The following is a 19038-nucleotide window of genomic DNA, read 5'->3' as shown; positions in this document are numbered from 1 at the left end:
CTCTGAAAGGAGTGAGGATGTTTCCTGTCCTACTGGTGTCACCAGGGCCACCATGAGCATGATTCAGCCACTCCACCTTGGGGTACTAGGTTTTTGTTCTCCATTAGCAGAATGGGTTTAGGAATGTTCTTTGGCCCCATAGACCAGAAAAGAAATCTGCAAATAGCTCATAGCAAATCACTAGCAGAACAAATACAAGAAACCAGTTCCTCTCTCCTGCTGCACAGTGGTTCCTAAACACAGAGGGTGGCATTCATCTGAACTGGTCTCTGTAGTGTCTCTTGGTAGTCAATAGAAATAGGCACCTCTAAAGCCATCTCATTTAAACTGTTTTAGATTAACTTTAGGATTAAGTGATCTGCACTTTCTAGATGTGTTTATTTCATTCCAGGTATGAAAGGAACTTAAGAACGTAAGAAATTAAGACTACATCAACTAACAAATAACTATTTCCAGTGTTCTTGAGCCTTAAAAAAAAGAAAATGGAGAATCTACATCTCTTCTTTCTTATTCTTATGAGCTCAACAATAACTTGTTTAGTCAAATTTGCTTCCAGTAATTCTCTTCCAACTTGCCTCATTTCTATTGTTCTCTGTATTTAAAGATCCAAGAGGATACACAGAAAACTGAATTGAGTTGCAGGAAAATGATCCCAAAGCAGCCCATTTCCAAATGACACTACTGAGAGCGGATTTCTTCTGGGTTCAGATGGTTCTGGTCCCTGCTGCACACAAAGGGCATACGGACAGCTCCTGAAAACCAGGCGCAATGGAGTCTGCACTAAGTCCAAAGACCAGCATGCTTAACATGACAAACCTAACTTCCATTTCTGTATTTTATTCAGGTTTTAGACAAAATAGTAGCTCACCTTCCTATACTGCAGATCATGAACCAGGTGCAAGACCCATGTCCTTCCAACTGTTCATCCCTGACCTTCCTCCCATCCCACCGCAGCTCTCTAACAGGCTTCAGAGGGTTCATTTTCTCCCCCTCACAGTTCCAAGGAGTGTGGTAACTACTGGTCCTCAGGTTGCTTGGCATTACCAAATGGCAGTATTAACCCAAATAACCCGAAATGGTTAGTTCATGAGTAAAACAGTGCAGAAGTGAAAATTCTGACCCCGACGCAACAGGACACAAAATGAAAACAGCAAAATCAACTGAGAAGGGAAAGAAGTGCAGAGTTGTATGTAGTTGACAAGACCACATGTAGTGGTTGACAAGAGCTGGTTGTTCAGCCCTTAAGACACTCAAGGGTTTGGCATCCCAACCCAGCCTGTTCAGTGAGGTACCACCTCTCATTCACAATGAAATGCAAAGTCCGAGTCTTTATCCCTTGCTAATAAAGCTAAATCCTAAGAAGGTGGCAAGTTTCCTCTTAACCTCTTGAGGACTTTCTAAGTCATGTCAGCTGGTGCTTTTTGCAAAGAGCCAGTAATGCTTCACCGCTTACCAGAGGCATGCCCACATGTATTTTATTCCTTGAGAAAGCATTACTTAACAAAACCATACCACAATAAACACTGGTAATCTCAAATATTTTCTTCTATGCATTTACATCCTTTAAGAATTATATCCTTTAAAGTCTTTTTAAAGACCTGAGACAAAACCAATCATTAACCACAGCCACATAATCTTGCCTCACCGGTTTTTAGTAACTGTACTGTGGTAAAACTTCATTGCTTCAAGCTAAGAAATTAGAAGCAGCAACGGGCTATATTGTATCAGCAATATAATTTACAGCTTAGAAACTGAAGTGGTAAATAGCACTAGTCTTTTTAAACTCTACTGATCACCAGAGAGATGCTCTGGGAGATGAAGTAAGTGAGGAAATCAGGTAACACCAGTTTCTAATAAGCTAGTGAAGTGATAAGAAAAAATTATCTAATTTACCTGTGCTTCACTTGCCACTAACCAGAAAACTGCACAACAGCCAGCAGATCCAGTATTAATTTTAAGCTCACTCTGCCAAGTGAAATTGTTGTCTTTCTGAGCTGTCACTATACAGTGTCTTCGTTACTTAGATTCCCAGTTCTTTCCAGCCCTGAGACGTGGCTGGTCTTTGGTTTGTACAGATCTTCTCCTGTGCTCAAGGAGACCCTGATCCTGGGAAAGGCCTTGCTGAGTAGCCTCTTGAAATGAATGGGAAATGCTTTTTCACTTCCCAACTATGGCTGTGTTCTACCAAACACACACACACCTACTCACACACCCATGTACACACAAAAAGGCTCCATTGGCTATAGGTGGTTGGACTACTTACTAGTCTGGCTGGACTACTTGCTAATGTACTTGAAATTCTGAAATAATTGTCCTGCATATAGTCTTCAGCAAATCCCAAAAGGGAGTAGGAAAAAACAACTAAAATGATCAATTGCTTCTAAATGACTGTATCAATACCCCAGAGAGGCCTCTCAAGTAAAAGGTTCTCAATGTCACTCACAAAATAGCTTAGTAGCTTTTAAGATAGCATGGAAAGAAAAAACAATAGCTTAATTGCATCCCTTTGATATGTTTCTCATTGACAACATATAACGTCTCACAGTTTATCTCAAAAAACTAGACTAAATTGTACGTTTCCTGTCAGCTGGCAAGCAGGTCAGTGTTGCTGCAGTAACAGAGTAGCACTCGTGGAAGAATTACTGGCATGCATCTGCACAGCCTCCAGCCTCAAGCTTCTTTTTCCAGGAGCTTGTTAAATATCTACTCTAAAACTTGACTGAATGTCAGCTTATCTTTTTCTCAGACAATTGCTCAGCTTGAAATACTGTCCTGGGAAAATCACATTAGAAATTCTATACCTGCGGACTACACATGCTTCTGATCCTCCTAAATGTAAAATGCATTTTGTGGGCTTTTGTGGATAGAGAAATTGCATATACAGTAACTATAGCGACCAGACCATTACCCTGAGCATACTGGTGCCAGAAAGTACATCCTTTGAAAAAACATCATCTCTCAGCCATCATACTTACACGTCACCGCTTTAGGTTATGTAACTTCATCAGTTACAAATTAATAAATGGGATTTGAAAGATTTCACACATGACATGAAGCAGGCTTTAGGGAGTGACCATATCTTTTTCATTCTTCTCATGTAAACATGTATGTCAGCCTTCATCTGTTATTTTTAAAACAGAATTATAATGTTCCAGATGTTGTTAATAGTATGCAGATGCTGATGCCCACTTTGCCTCTCTTAATAGTTTTATGATAAATAATGAGACAACAATAAGCTCTTGTTTGAAAACACAAGACGAAAAATAGTCTTCGCTAAGAAAGTTCCCCTTTTTCCAAAGTTTCCAGTACTGAAAAGATAATTCATCACAGCAACAGAGCAAACCTCAACTCCTCCCTTACAACTGCTAAATGCATTATAAAACACTTCCTAAATTACTTGTAATGGCAAGCCTACACATACGCATCAGCTCCAGCTCCCAAGAAGCCACCCGGCCGTATACCCACCGCTGGATCCTGCCCTACGTCTTCTGGCTGAAACATTGCTGCGGAGACAGGGACTGCGCTGACTCTCGGAAAGCACTTGCAGCCCAGCTGGGACAGACAGTAGCAGCCACCACTGTCCCAGTAATCCTGTGGCAGCACTGACTGCGTCTGCAACTGCGAGACAGTCACGGCTGAAACACAACAGGAAAATCTCCCCTACAATTGCAGGAAAACCCGCTCCACCTAACCGCCTCCGCCAGGATCCGCGCTCCCAAACCCAGCCCTTCGCGCTGCACCCACAGCAAAATACCTCCCCTCCCTCCCAAGGGCCAGCCTCGGTGGGGTGAGAAGGCAGGAAGAAAGGGTTCCTCCCACAGAGCATCCCAGGGACCCACCGGACAGCTGCAGTGGGACAGTCCTGCCTTGCAGCCCAGGTGACAGCAAGCTCGGCCCTGGGGGACATTAACCCAGTGCTGGGTGAGTGCTGACAGCACCCATGCCTGTATCATCAGGCTGACCCAGACTGGCCAAACCTGCCACATGCAAAATGAACGTTTCCAAAATTGCTGTTCTCCAGAATGGCAGAAGTCTGCACAACAGACTCACGGTAAATAACCAGTTCACTTCTTTTAATGTTTTCTCCAAATATTACTCAAGAACTTAACAACACAGAGTTCAGCAAGAGCTTGCCAAAAATGGGGACAGTCTGAAAGAGCATAGTGCCTGAGGGAAAGACTTCTTCCCACCAACACCATGGAGACCCCACTTTCTGAAATTCAGCAGATGAAACACAATATGATAGCAGTTGCTTAATTGTTTTTTGTTTTGTTTTGGTGCTTTTTAACTAAACTTGTGTGTAAGCAGTAAACTGCAACAGAAAACTACAAATGTTTCAGCAAAGTGCCCAGGAGGAATCCTGACTGAAGTCACACCAGACATTTGGTCTCCAACAAAGGTGTTAAAAATTCATGCAAAGTGGAAACAGCAGGAAAGAATTGTTTCCTCGTGTTTGGTTTTCATGTTGCCATGCCCTGTTTCATACAAGGGTATTACAACAATGTGAAATGAAACATACTTCAGACATTTGAGCATAAGGTTGCAAATCCACACTGTCTTTGGTCTTTGTTCTGTGGATGAGCCTGCACTTTGTTCTCATCAAAACAATAAACAACTGTTGTGACTATTTAGTTTCCTATTGGTTTCATTTCCTTGAAACAACAGACCAGAGCCCTCACAAATGCACACTCTTCATAAGGTTTTTAAAGGTTTCTGCTGGCAATGTCTGTTAGCTTGTGTGTGGAATGACAGCTTGTAACGGGTGAAATGAGCATGCAGAAAGCAAGACAGATGTGCGCAGGGACTGCAATTTTTGGAACTCTTTTCCATGCCATAGATAATCTATAGTCAAGTCATAAGCAGCCCAGCAGGGGCCATAGCACAAGTCCTAGCCGGAAGGATTTTAGATTCCTCAGCCCATACCCTGTCCTTGATCTTTCATTAAACAGCATCATGCTGTTTCTTTGGGCTGTCCCTCCAGCCATGCCAGCTCGCACTCATTCAGACACATTTGGGATCAGCCTGTCCAAAGACCAGTATTATGAGCAGGTGCTGCCCTGCTGCTCTGTTGGTCCACATTATAGTTAGCCTGAGTTTTTATGCCCGTTGCTTGCAAACAGCCACAGCTTGAAACAGTTTCAATAAACAAACAGTTTAACTTTAAATCTCCTTAATCAATCACAAAAGTGATTCAAAACAATTTCAATAATCTTAATTTTACTGGTGTACCTGCCTTGATTTTTGCATGTGTGCTGCTTTGGTTTGAGGGTAATATTGCACATGTTTTAACAGACAACACTGGAAGAAGTTTTCAAAACTTATCTGAGTATGTCTATACAATGGTATGTCTGTGAAGGCTTCAGTGCGATTTTCACTGCACATATACAAGCATGCACATCTATGCAAGTAAATAATTATGGGTTCAAACCACTCCACCACCAGCACTGAAAACCTTCTCCTTGTAGCACTGGCTATGCTAGCTTGTTCCCATTACCATTCAAGAACCTTAGCTTAAGGTAAAGAATGCATCTGACAAATAATCACATCCTCTACCATGCTAATCTGCCTTCTTCCACTTTCTGAACTTATGTGTCAAGTATAAAATAGATGACTTCTAGCCTTCCTTCTCTGTAATACCCATTGAAATTCATAAAAGCCCCACTAGACAAGTCTTTGGACAGGGAGTTAGATTCTCATGTAGGGGAAGAACTGAGATATACAACTGAATATGTTCAAATTATCACAGTTTAACAAGATACCATCTTCAGAGCTCAGAGCCAGCACAGCTGTGCATTTGCATACTTGTGGTACCCAGTAAGAGCTTTGGTGAATCTTACTAAGAAAACACAAGATGTGTCGACAACCAATGGCCCTTTTCCATTGAAAGTTATCACCTTCATCACAGAATCAGCAGATTATGTACTGAACCACAGCTTATGAGTTTCTTTGCAAGGTACAAACTAAAAAATGACTGCTTAAGGTGTATACGGTTGCAGTAAGTTACAGAATGGGAAAGAAGTGGATAGCTAGTGACAGTAATATCTTAAATATGTCCAAAAGATTCACTAGATTTCAACTGACAATGTCCCTAAGTCAATCAGGTTGTGAAGAAATTCAGCCTAAGAAAGACTCTGAGCTAATGCATTACTAGTGAGGTAAGTCAATGTATCAAAATTTAACATAGCTTAAGGCTCAGATACTTAACGAATAAGCCTCTGTTGGAGCACTGTAAAATTATTATTTCCTCATTTGTGAGCTCTGAATTATGTATTTCTAATGATAGACTCTCCAGAATGTATCTATTTGCTGCACAGCCTTCTGTTTCTGCAGAATTCAGGATCAGCTCTGCACAGGAAAAATTTGGCCAGTGCAATCCTGTTGTTTAAGGGAGTGCCAAATGGTGTGCTTCATATTGTGCACACCTCATAGCTGTGCCGTGTAGCAACCCAGTATCATTCTGGTTACAATGCTTCTTGCAATCAAGAAACAGAGTGCCTTAGGAGCTGGAGCAGATCACCAACAGGACAGAAATAAACAGATGCCCAATAAGGTTACAACAAATCCTATTTCCACAAAACATGCAAAGCCCTAGTAAAAGGTAATACCAGGACGGACTGGGAGAAGCATCTTAGAAGGGGCACAAAACCGTACTCCAGTGTCACTACTGGAATTCACTGACATACAAGCGCCCAGTACAGCTTTTTGTTGGGCTTAGTTATCTGACTGTCAGGTCAGGCATAAATATCTTGGTGAAAACAGCTGGACTTGAAAATCGGTCCAGGTGTTTTTAAGAAAGCTAGAAAGTAAGATTTACACTTGTTGGTTTGGAAATCCTAATACACAGTTTCCAAAACCTTGTTTTTACTGTTTTGCCATCCACCTACAAAAAAGAATTCTCTATGCTACTCATTCCATGTGCAGAACAGAAATACAATTTTTGCTTTAAAGCTCATTACTTGTGGAATTTTATTTTATCATATTTTGATGGACAGGGGACCTACATTTTTAGATTGATAGGTGCTGCTGCCAGGCATATACTCCAAACAATCAGTCTGCTGTCTATGGAAAGCAGATGCCATAGTGTAGTGTAATGAGAACATAGTGAAGCTGTAATATTAACAATTAGAACAAATACGCAAGTATGTCTGCAGTTTGTAACTTTCTCACAGGCAAGAACACCTTTAAAAATTATTTATAGAATAAATGACTTATTCTATACAGCTAATCATAGGATTTTACAATAAAGAAAAATAACAGTGGACTGATTAAAAATAGTGTCTCTCCATTCTTTCTTCTCTTGCCATACTGTCAGTCAGCACAGAGGGGCTGATCCAAAAGGCATTTGCGACATGAACAGGGCCAGAGTTAGCACAGGCTCATCATCGTTCTGAACAGCAGGTCAGGGATGCAGGGCTCTCCTGTTCTGGGCCAGCACCTTCAGTACATTACTGATTACTCACATCCTCTGCCCACCCCAAGTAAAAGAAGTGGAGAAAGTATAGATGCTCCAGTCTTTCAGTCAGTGTCTGCACCTTGTGATTCTCTTTGCAAATCAAGGACAAAGACAGAAGAAAAAGGCAGTCCAGCTTTTTGGAAAAACTTGGGAAAGTCATGTCAGCAAGAGCAACTCGTGTTACACAGTATGAACAGCTTCTTAATATGAAACTGTTTCATATGAATGCTGAGTACCAATTCTCCTTCAAATGGTTCTTTCATATGAATTGCCCTTCAAGTTATAAAACATCTCTGTTGCTTCATTGATGGAAGTCTTAAGACAACGATGGGTGAGAGTGCCAGTATGTCGTTCTTGCCTCTAATGCTTCATCTGCTTTTTACAATGGTATTTAATATCATTTGAATTTGGCCTAATAAGCCACACTATAAATGACACACATTTAATACTCTCTGCAGAAAGGCACGCTGTAATTTCAACAGCAGTATGTGATCCCGAAACATTTTATGCCTTGCTGGAGGAGCAAAGTGTAGTACTTGATTCATATCAGATGAATAGATTATGAATTGCACCATCAAATACCAGATTTCCCTTATTCAAACAAAATAGTGTCTTTCTAAACTTCTGAGGAAGCCACAAACAAAAAAATCCCCTTCCTTACAATATACAGCAGCTACTTGCAATCTTGGGGGGTAGGCGAGGCAGGGAGAGGGATAAATAAAAGCTAGTGCCATTCCATTTCACTGCTACACAGGACTTGCTTTTAACAGTTCCCTGTGATCAATGAAGCCATTTGTTCAGTGCTGCATTTTAGGTTTTCAATAGAGAAAGAGAACATTAATTACTCTGTTCCCAATTGTTAGATTAACGATACAGCACTGAATTCTAATCTGTCCCCTTGAAGGACATTGAGGGAAGGATCAGGGCAGGAGTATGAAAACTTCAGTATGACCAAATTATTAAAATAAGGTGTGAAGAATACCATTTGTGCAAGTAAATGCTTAAAAAGGGGAAAAGGCGGGGGGGGGGGGGGGGGGGGGGAGACAAAAACTACCCCAGCCAAATTCACAGGAGATTGTTCCTTTTTATGTCTTCTCCTATAGCATAGCCTAAAGAATTGTTTAACCATTCAAACTTACCACATGGAAAAGCTTTTGTACTGAAAAGATAAGAAAATTGTTTTCTTTTGCTTTGTTGTAAACTGCTTTTTAGTGGTATGATGCCAAAACAAACTTGATCTGAAACTTACTAAACTTGAAGCCTGAAGTTTCTAAATACATCTGAAGTCAAAGACTCTGCTACAATATTTGGAAAAGCAATTATTCCTAAATGGTGCAGAGGACAATGACATGTCAAATCTCAGAAGCCTTGAAACTTCAGGTAGTTTAGAGATCAGTCTTGGATTTGAGGCTGCTGTCTGTATCTAAATTCCCTGGTGCTTTATATTAAAAAAAAAAAAAAATACTTTTTTAGCATAACAGGCAGAGTAGTCTCTTCAGTGGAGGTGCTTTACAAAGAGGATGTCTGATTATGCTTTACCTCTACATGATCTGATTCAGAAAACTGGGATGTGAATATCATGTTAATAAACGTGATAAATGCTGCCTGAATCTGTTTAAGTTTTTATAGGGTGTCCGGAATGAACTGTATTAGGCAACCAATTTACGTGTATATTCCTCAGCACTGAAACATAACCCTTAGTCTCACAGGAAGATTATGTGGTATTTATGAGTAGTATTATGTATCTGCACTTCCAGTAACTAAAAGTGTGGTTTAGCCTCATACCCAGCTCTCAGTTTTGCTGAAGGCAACAGTGATGCTTTAGTGCTAAAAATTAAAAGATGAGTTTCCCAAAGAGCTCTGCAAGTACAAGCTCAATGCTCCATAAGGAACAATTAGTATTTCCAAGTCCAAGTGTCTTAGTAAGTAACAAATTGTCTTTATTCTTTGCTTTTAAACAACATCCATGCTGAAAACGGTGCAAGTTTTGAGTCACAGAAAGAACCAGAATTAGGTCAAGGTTTCTTTTAAAAGTTACGTTTCACTCAAAATTCCTGAAAAATTGAAGAAAAGTATAAAGACTGATAGATATGGAGCATCCTCATTAAACTTGATATTAAGACATAATGTGTTCTCTTTAGCAACTCAGACACTACATGTTCACAGGCAAGTCCAACTACATATGTTTTTGCCGTACATACTTCCTACAGGTTGTGCTTTGTCTTACAGAAATTACTGTATTCCCAAGCAACTACATAATAACTGGAAAGTACATAGCTCACTCTATTACCGAACTATTACTTTTATTACAAACTTAGGACTGTGTACTGGAATCTTTTATTTGCACTTTAATAAAATGTTGTTTCAAATGACTCGCACAATTCTGTGATAAATTTCTGTCTTTCGCTCATTCTCATGTACTTATGTGAATTGAAGCTGAAACTTCAGTTCTCTTTCCAACTAAAGCCATAGTTCAACAGATTCTTATAAAGGGAGTGTCTTCTTACTGCAGGCAGTAGTGGCAATTGCTCTGCAGACACTAAGAAAACGTCAGACACATGAATTTCCTGGGAATGCTAAATAAAGTTAAGTACATAGGCAAATACTTAGAGGATTAGAGCCAAAGCAAGTGTGTGCTAATGAAATGATCCTTAGTCCTAGGGTATAGCTATCGTATTCCAGGGCTACTCCTATATTCATTTTACCAGTATGTTTTAAAATGAATGAGGGGGACTATTAGCAAATTGAAATTAATAGCCTTGAAATACATTAGTAAAAGAAAGCTGTGACTTTTAATGAAGAACATTAACTCTTGCAAAACAAAGCATCAGGGAACAGAAATCCTTACTTAACAGCATAGGGCCTGTTGAGTGACTTACGTGCATTCTACATTTGTGAAACACAGCAGGATCGAGACCCTCAATGTGTATAGAAACATACACACCCTTATGTAACTCTCCTAAGAGTTTATGAAGTGAAGAGATATAATTATTTACAAATGCAAGTGTGCAAAAGAGAAGGATTATGGATATTCAATGTTTGTGGTGGAAAGCAATTTGCTTAAAACATAGAAATTATATACTTAGTCTACAGCTAGTTCAAAGACTGGTTCATGTAACCTCACATAAGATTAATTTAAACACAGACCTCCAGAGACTGCTAAAGAAAACATCTCCACAAAGGCTGGCCTTGCTGATTATGCTTGATTTATGTTTTTCTGATTCTCCAGAGAAGTATAAATCACTGTAACACATTACATATTATTTTTCATTTGCAGTAATGACCTGTTCATCTGATTTTTCCTCCATTCAAAAACAAAAAAAAAAGAGAGAATTCATAAACCAATATGGGTTGCAAAGAACTTTCTTTCAAAGTTCAAGTTTTAATTAATGAGGTCATAATAGCTAGGAGCACTTGTTAAACATATAGCTCTAATTAATCCTATCAATCACTCTCCCTCTTTAAGTACTCATGAGTTGCAAGAAATTAAATGAGCAGCAATCTTGGGTAACAGAGCAACCATTTTTTTTTAATTTATTATTAAATCTCTATCTGATAACTTTCCTCTTGTGTCATACTCTTTGTTCTCTTGTCAGTGAGACACTTCTTCAGAGTGGTGCACCTGCATCTAGACAGCAAAAGCACAGCTCATTGCCAAATTACAGATGAAGGACTCATGCAAGTATTTTCTCCCATCAGCCTGAAGGAAGAGCCTGTCACTGAAGCTGTAGGCTCTCCAGGGCTTCTGCAGTTCTCGGTTTCACTCTCACTGTAGTCTGTGCAAAGCAGCTTCCCCCCGAAAGTAATGCTGACCAAGAGACATGGAAAGAAATACAATACAGTTTACTTTCTGCTTTTCTTCAAAAGAATCTCCTGCTACTGTAACCTATCATAAATTACAACATAAATTACAAATAAAAGCACACCTCCCAGCTCAAAAGCGGTGGGAAACAGTGCATTTATTCTCAAGCAAGAGAAAAGGAAAAAGCTTAAATAACAAAGTTTAGCAGGTAAACCTAAGAACAAAGTCTCCAGTAGTGACTCAAGAAAAAAGTCAGCTGATTATTTAAGCAGTAACAATATCTTTAGGGAGGAATTGTTATGAAACTTCCAGATCTAGGCCATGAAATTTTCCAGCCTGAAAGGAATGTCCTCTAACTGGTAGGCGTATTAAACCTCAAGTTTCTGTCAATGAAGAAGCTATCACACAGTCAAATATGTTCCAAAATCTAAAGATCATACAGGACTGATATTAACATGCCACAGAGAAGACCAGCTGAGAATAATACATATTGCAGCTATTAATTTTAATCTACATGAATCTCAGATTTTTAATACAGACATATGTATATATTTTTTTAGGAAACAATTGTGCAACATTAACCAAATGTTCCTCTTCACCATTGCTGTGGAAAGGCTATATCCCATAGAAGATGTGTGAATTAAGAGAAAACTGAGGAACAAACCATTTACAGACTGAACCTCTGCCAGGAACGCCCACTCGACTGCTGGCAACAGGCAGCTGGACAGCCATCCGTGTGCCCATCTCCCATCAGTTATTCCTCTGAGAACCCTTATATGCTTAGGGTCTTCATAACATCCCATGCAATGAGATCCACTGTTAATTTTAAGCTTTGGACCTGCTGATCAATAATTGCATAAAAAAAGCAGTTGTAATGCCTAGTACTGCTTTACATAGTGAAGCTGTATGGCACTTTAATATTAATTGCAAATTTAATTTTCCATTGCAGGCAACATTTATTTGCCACAGCTCTCACTAATTACTCTACTTGGCTCTCTTTAAATCAAATGGACAAAGCAAAAGCCCCTTGAAAAAGTGAAGTTACTGGGCTGCAATAGGTTGGGTTATTCTTTAGCCACATTTGTTGACTTAGCTCAGTTTTCGGTTGCCAATAGAGACAGCTGCTATGGTCTGCAATTTTCCTCTCCACTTGTCAGTCCTGTATGTATTATCAGCTCAGGAATGCAATAACTTCTCTTTTCTTCTCTTTTTCTTTCCTACCTTCTCCATCTAATTAATGCCAACCAGAATAAACGTGTCTTTGTGAACTAGTCAGACATAGTAATGGCTGCTCCAGGTGGTAGTTCATGCCCATCCATATTTCATCAAGCAACCAAACAGGTTCAACAACAATCCGACATCCAAGCATGACTTGGAAAAAAGAAAAAAAAAGACACAAAAGACAGGCCAAACAACCCGCCTTTGGATTGCTCTGCACTAACTTCTATGAATCTGTTGTAAATTTAAGATCATGATGATTTTTGTGCAACGGAGAGAAAAATTCAGTTTCTTCTGTAACGAACAAGAAGAATCTACCCAAAAGCTTGAGTGAGGGCCACAGTGCATTTATTAATCAGGAGCCAGCCTACAGGAACTTCTTTCCTGGGAAACCAATCTTGCTGGCAGCTAACTGCCCCTGACAGGGGACTCACTGTATCAGTGTTAAAATCACAGACTCATAAGGTGGATATAAGGAAGTAAATGTCACATTGTCTCACCACCTTTGTTTTCTGCTGGATCAACCTATTACTGTCTTCTGCTTGCATTTGTCCTAGCCGAGAAAATTCCCTAGCAGAACATAAACATTCTTCATCTCCTTTCCAGCCACAAGAAAGGAAGAGGTATTGTATTACCTGAGGTGCTGGAGAAAAGAAGTAGCTAAAGTATCCCAGAAAGAACACTTTGCTGCTACTGGAAGTTAGAGTAAATATAGCTGTTATACCCTGTGAGACTGACATGTTAAGGGCTCTACTCCTGCACCCTGTTTTGCAGTGTTTTCTACTCCTTCCAGGTTCCTCATCAGCACAGACATCCACACCCACAATAGTGCCTGAGCCATCATCTGCCATGGAGACACACCTGGAATATAAAATCATGCTTGGATTCGTTCATTCCATTAGATTTCTTGCAGCTTCTTTTCCCATCTTCAGTTAGGAAATGACAACTTCAATTGTCTCTAGTGAAACAGACAGGATGAGCTGGATAGTGTGGGGCTGATGGTATTGTCAAGAAACTGGTCAGAGAAAGGGCAAATGAAGCAAGAGGGCAGGGCAGGTGATACACGTTGCTTTCTAGGTTTTCTGTGTCAAAGGACTGACAGGTAAGTTACTCTAGACATGACTGAAGAGCAAACCTTTAATTTTATCGACTGAAAAGCTAGACAAAATTTTAACCAGCTGTTTAGGTTCTGTATAGAAAATGGAGTGAAACAGGCACCCCAGGATAGGATAAATCTTCCTCTGGCTATAGATGTCCAAAACAGACAGCATGAGTGTCCCTCTATAGGTAACCATCTCTTCCACCATTAACTTAGAGAAAGCCAGTACAGCCAGGATGTTCTGGGTTCCTGACCTTCAGACGGCTAAACCAGTTTTCTCTGGGAGAGAGGGGAGCATCCAGCTGCAGTGAACAGGCAGCTGATAACCCAGTTTATATCACTTCCTTCAAAGCTTGCTCAGGTTTCCGGATTGCCGTGGGGAATAGATGACCCAGTGGTGCTTCACGACTTTCACAAAGGCTGGACCTACTTAAGCCAAGGAGAAATGGGCAGAGCTTGTTCCACTGCATGTTTCCCCTTTCCGCTAACTTTGCAAATGAACCAGAAGACTTCCAGATGCAGTAGTGAGGGGAGATTCCAACTTCATGACATAAAAACACTCACACAAGCCAGGCCAAGAAATTAAGATCATATTCAGCAGCTTACTTGAGCCCAATTTTGAACAGTATCTAAAATACTGATTAAAGCTAATGGCAGCTCTCATTTCCAGCTCATAAGAACCAAGCCTTGAAAAACCTCTCTTAGAAGCGCTTCTACATTTTTGCTTGTCTTGCAACTCAATCAGCAACACGGCATATGTGAAAGGGCTATCTATGGACACCTCATCTGTTAAAATACTACTATTGTGATATTTGCTGGTCTGCTTTCCTTCCCTAAACTATGGACACCTCTAGAAAATAAGGACTAGTTTAAATCCCTGGCAAGAAGCATGGCAGTTCTCCTGTCCAAAAGATATAAGCAAGATACAAAAGATGAAGTGGTAACAGCAGAGCCTGGCAGAGCTTTCAGCTCATCTTTGAGGTGCTTGTCATTCAGCCATGAAACAACAAGGTTCCTAAAGCAGGGAGAAGACCAGATTCTGATGTGTTATTCTGAGAAACACTCTGTGTTAAACCCCAATTTTGCCATCCTAAATGTGTAGAATACCCTGCAGCTGTTCTGATTGTTATGAAAAATCAATAAAAAAAAGAAAGAAAAAAAGAAGTTAATATGGGGGAAATATAACTGATAGGACTAACTTTTCCCATCTGTATTCCTCAGTTTAACTATATACTGTATTCTGAATGATCTTCTTTCTTGTCAACTTAGGTCTTCCACTTGACAAGATATTTTTCCTCCCTTCTTTCAGAGGAAATGAATATAAAAAACAGAGGAAAGTAACATATGGCATGGTGCTTTGTCTGTGAAAAATATATGGTCTTCAAGGACTCCATGCATTTCAGCTAACCTGAAGTAAATCTAATGGACTAAAACCGTAAGCAATATGTTTTAGATCATAGAACTGTTTAGGTTGGAAAAGACCTTTGAGATCATCAAGTCCAACTGTTAACCTAAAGTCCACCACTAAACCATGTCCCTAAGTGCTACATTTACATGTTTTTTAAACATCTCCAGGGATGGTGACTCCACCACTTCCCTGGGCAGCCTGTTCCAATGCTTGACAACCATTTCAGTGAAGGAATTTTTCCTAATATCCAATCTAAACCTCCTCTGGCATAACGTGAAGCTGTTTCATCTTGCCCTATCGCTTGTTAATTGGGAGAAGAGACCTACCCCCACCTGCCTACAACCTCCTTCAAAGTAGCTGTAGGACTATAAGGTCTCCCCTGAGCCTCCTTTTCTCCAGGATAAACAACCTCAGTTCCCTCAACTGCTCCTCAGAAGACTTGTGCTCTAGACCCTTCACGAGCTTCACTACCCTTCTCTGGACATGCTCCAGCACCTTTACGTCCCTCTTGCAGTGAGGGGCCAACACTGGACACAGTATTTGAAGTGTGACCTCAGCAGCGCTGAGTACAGGAGGATGATCAGTTCCCTAGTCCTGGTGGCCACACTGTTTGTGGTACAAGCCAGGATGCTGTTGGCCTTCTTGGCCACCTAGGCACACTGCTGGCTCATGTTCAGCTGGCTTTTGATGAGCACGGCAGGTACCATCATCTTTCCAGCCACTCTTCCCCAAGCCCGTAGCGTTGTGTGGGGTTGTTGTGACCCAAGTGCAGGACCCAGCACTGAGCCTTGTTGAACCTCATACAATTGGCCTCAGCCCATCGGTCCAGCCTGTGCAGATCCCTCTGCAGAGCCTTCCTGCCCTCAAGCAGATCAGCACTCCTGCCCAACCTGGTGTCACCTGCAAATTTACTGAGGTGCACTCAATCCCCTCATCCAGATCATTGATGAAGATATTAAAGAGAACTGGCCCCTGTACTGAGCCCTGGGGAACACTACTTGTGATCAGCCGCCAGCTGGATGTAACACCATTCACCACCACTCTTTGGGCTCAGCCATCCAGACAGTTTTTTACCCAGCAAAGAGTACACCCATCCAAGCCATGAGTAGTGTTTCCAGGAAAATACTGAGGGAGATGGTGTCAAAGGCTTTACTGAAGTCTAGGTAGACAATATCCACAGCTTTTCTCTCATCCACTAAGCCAGTCACCCTTGTCATAGAAAAAGATCAGGTTAGTCAAGTAGTTTCTGCCTTTCATAGATCCATGCTGACTGGGTCTGATCTCCCAGTTGTCCTGTACGTGCCGTGTGATAGCACACAAGATGATCTGCTCCATTACCTTCCCTGGCATTGAGGTCAGACTGACATTACCCTCTCCATTGAAGGAGCTGAGCGTACTAGCCACTCAATGAGAAATTCCCTGGAAAAGATCAGAAACGAACACATTTCCCTCCCATTAGCATGGATCAGATGTGCAAGAAAGCCTGAGAGATGAAGTATTTTAGCAGCCATGCATGAATTCAAAAGGCAGCAGCACAGCCATCACTTACTTAAATGTTTAATGCTGAAAGAAGATTTAATGCCATCCTCAACAAATCTTCCTTTATTTTAGTTAACCAGAAAACAAATGTATTTTCTCCACATTGTTTTTTAAAGTCATTTGGTAGCAATTGGATAAAAAAAATAAACAAAGTACAAAATAAACAAGCAAGCAATAAAGATATTATCGACATGTCATAATTAACACCAGGGGAGATGGAGGAAGGTATTTTTTTCTCCATATTACAGACATATTCTGTCACCAATGCAAAGCTCCTTTGACACAAGGAACCTGCTTTAAAACCAGCAGACACTGCATATGGGAAGACAGATTAAAAAGTCCACCAAGTGGTTCACCAGGAGCCTTGCTATCACTAGTAAGGTTATTATTCAGGATAAACCCTGCCTCATTTACAAGCTACCTTCCCCTCAGTGCTGACTCTTAATTTCACAATCTTGTTTTCTCTTTAGAGTAGTGATAGTAGGGTAGCTCTCTCGTGAGGAACTCGAAATAATGATTATGTGACTGGCTCCGTCTGCTGAAGGAAGCTTTGTTCTCTCTCTTTTCTCCCTCTTGGGGACAGCCAAGTTTTCCCCTCTCTTCCCCTCCCTCTTTTTGAAATACAGCAGCTCAAACATCAGCCATACATACATAAATCCTTCTCTTCACTCCCTTAACTCCACCCCCACAACCCAGCACATCAACATCCAGAACTAATTCCCTGGATGAGTGATTTTTAATCACTATCTTGACTGGCAGCCCAGGGATTAAGCTATGGTCAATTCAAGAAGTAGCTTTTAACACACACTAGCCCTCAAGTGTTAAGCTCTATATTTCTTTCTTCTGTTATGTCTAGAATGTATCTTACAAAAACCTTTACTGATGGTTGCAATGCACAGCTTTTCACCCACACTTGTTTACAAAAATGGAATTAATGGTCACAGTGTTTTTAAAAAACTACAGTAGATCTTTCTTTTCAGAATTTAATCATGCGGAATGAGAAACACTCTTTTTATAAAGAAATTATTTTTGGTGTTGCCTTTATTACTTAAAGCCACATTTTTATTTATTTCAATATCAACTTGTTTAATAAATTAATTATTGCAGAAGTTTACACTACCCTATCATGTCTATTACAACTTCAGGATGGTTCAGATGTAAACAGATGATGGAAGATGTTGATCAGAGTCAGCAGCTTCTGACGCCAGCATAGTTTCTGACTTAATGGCCACCTAAGAATATACCATCTGGCCAGATTCTGCTGTACTAATATCTTTAATAAGCCAGTGCAAACCATTTTTACCATAATGCATTTCCTTCTACTGGGAATTTCTTTTCCAGCAGTACCAAAAGCTTTGCCATTTGTAATGCAAAATAGTCTATCACCTGTGAAAATAAAGGCATCCCATCCAGTAGGGAAGGTTTAACACTGCAAAATTTCAGTAAATGTTTGCTCTATTTCAAAGAAAGGAATTTATTGGCTTTTTTTTCTAAGTCAAGTTTATACCCCATGCCTCCTTTACAGCAATTGTGCCAGTGTGCCACAAAATGGGTCCATTATTGCCATGCTTAGCACTGTGTTAAGTGTGTGATGGTGGTTTCATAAACAAGGAACTAAACTGGGACCACTGAGCTCTTTCAATTGTCACCCAAATCAGATTACAACCTGCCCTTTTCAAAGGTGAATAGAAGACTGTAGACAAAACATCCAGCATCACTTACATTAAATCCCATAGGAGAAAAACAATTTGAACTCTTAGAAAGAAAAGAAAGTTAATACTTCATTTTGCTGTTCATTCATGCTGGGATTTTATCACACACACAGAGCACAGAATGCTGTTAGCAGAGAAATTCTGCTCCCATTACCACTTATTTTATTGTAAATTATTTTGAGATGTTGAAGTGCTACTACTCAAATAAAAAACCTACATTAAGTTCTATGGCTTTTTATAATATTTGCACTTGGGTTGTGAAGTTCTAAGAATGAGCATTTTCTGGAAACCAAAGTACTAAAACATGATTCTGTGAGTCGCCATTCTTGTTTTTGTGAGAGCTTTATTATCAAGTCAAACTGAGTTTTGTAATTGTCTTTAGGTGGAAGGCAGGCTTGTCCCTTTGTACGCAATCAAGATGAGGTCAAGACGGTTTATAATTAATGAACCATGTAAACAGCTACAAGGTATTACCAGCCTTTTTTTAGATGCTACCTCTTTCACCTGTGTAAAAACCTCAGTATATTAGGTGCATACAAGGAAACAGCAACAAATAACCCAACAGACTGGCTGCATGAGAGATCCTTGAAATGACTCAACTGTATGGTGAAAAAAATTCAAATTCAAATGACCAGCCACAATGCCTAGAATCATTTTGACTTCCAGAAATCAATAAAGTAAGTTATATTATTCAGGCTTTATACCCAAGTAACAGGGAAAAACATCTGACAGTATTATGAACAGAATTATTCATGTGTGTGTCACAACTAATGGTCTGAGCAGTGAAAATCAGACATGAAATCCAAG

At 40.1% G+C, this 19038-nt stretch overlaps 1 protein-coding gene across 7 annotated transcripts in view; it reads right to left on the bottom strand.

The window, feature by feature from the left end:
* The window catches only part of MID1 (midline 1), a 353212-nt gene that overhangs the window by 141050 nt on the left and 193124 nt on the right, over positions 1-19038 (bottom strand). The window contains exon 1 of one of the 7 annotated variants that reach the window (XM_080376928.1): positions 3466-8482. The exons of the other annotated variants lie outside the window; for them this stretch is intronic. The gene's annotated coding sequence lies outside the window, so the exon portion shown is untranslated. Of the gene's footprint in view, positions 1-3465; positions 8483-19038 lie in introns of those variants that run through there. 7 annotated transcript variants of the gene reach the window in all.

The sequence above is a fragment of the Falco punctatus genome (assembly GCF_963210335.1).
Source record: "Falco punctatus genome assembly, chromosome: 2".
NCBI classification, from domain to species: domain Eukaryota; kingdom Metazoa; phylum Chordata; class Aves; order Falconiformes; family Falconidae; genus Falco; species Falco punctatus.
This window is presented reverse-complemented; position numbering and strand designations above follow the sequence as displayed.